General features: G+C 36.6%; 1 long non-coding RNA gene across 1 annotated transcript in view; it reads right to left on the bottom strand.

The window, feature by feature from the left end:
- Window positions 1-519, bottom strand: part of LOC106900180 — a 1028-nt gene continuing 509 nt past the window's right edge. The window contains exons 2-3 of the long non-coding RNA XR_001414118.1: window positions 126-223; window positions 1-11 (exon numbers count right to left, since the gene is read on the bottom strand). This is a non-coding gene — a long non-coding RNA (uncharacterized LOC106900180). The remainder of the gene's footprint in view (window positions 12-125; window positions 224-519) is intronic.

Genomic DNA, 519 nt, shown 5'->3' with positions numbered 1-519 from the left:
GGCAGAGGGTACTGAAAAATGGGGAAAAAAACCCAATTTACCCCATTTCTCCCAATTAATGTTTTTAATTTCATGCAGATTAAAATAAAATAATGGGTTTTTCCCCAGTTTTAGGTGGGTTTTACCTCCCCGGTTCTGTCATATTCGGCAGCAACAGGAATTATTTCCTCCAGAGCAAATTTCCGGGCGGTGGCTTGAAATTCCTTCTGTTCATCCGTCAGTTCTGGGGGAAAAAAAAACCAAAAAATAAAGAAATTCAGCAAATTCTGCCTTTTCTCCTCAATTTTTCCTGTCATCTGATGATGAGAAGATTTAAAAAACCACTCAATTCTTACTTATTCCGGGAGAATTTAAACCCAAAAGGCTCAATTTCCTTTTTCTCCCCAGAGAAAAATCTTCGCAATCAATGAATATTGACAGAATTATCCTCAAAAATACCATCCCTCACTCATGAAATTCCCTTTTTTTTTTTGTATAAAATGTTCCCCCCCAAAAGGGATTTTTTTTTAATTGAACCCC

This window comes from Calidris pugnax, unplaced genomic scaffold (assembly GCF_001431845.1).
Source record: "Calidris pugnax isolate Ruff unplaced genomic scaffold, ASM143184v1 scaffold1459, whole genome shotgun sequence".
In the NCBI taxonomy this organism is placed as follows: domain Eukaryota; kingdom Metazoa; phylum Chordata; class Aves; order Charadriiformes; family Scolopacidae; genus Calidris; species Calidris pugnax.
The sequence above is the reverse complement of the archived record's forward strand: the minus strand, read 5'-3'. Positions and strand labels throughout refer to the sequence as shown.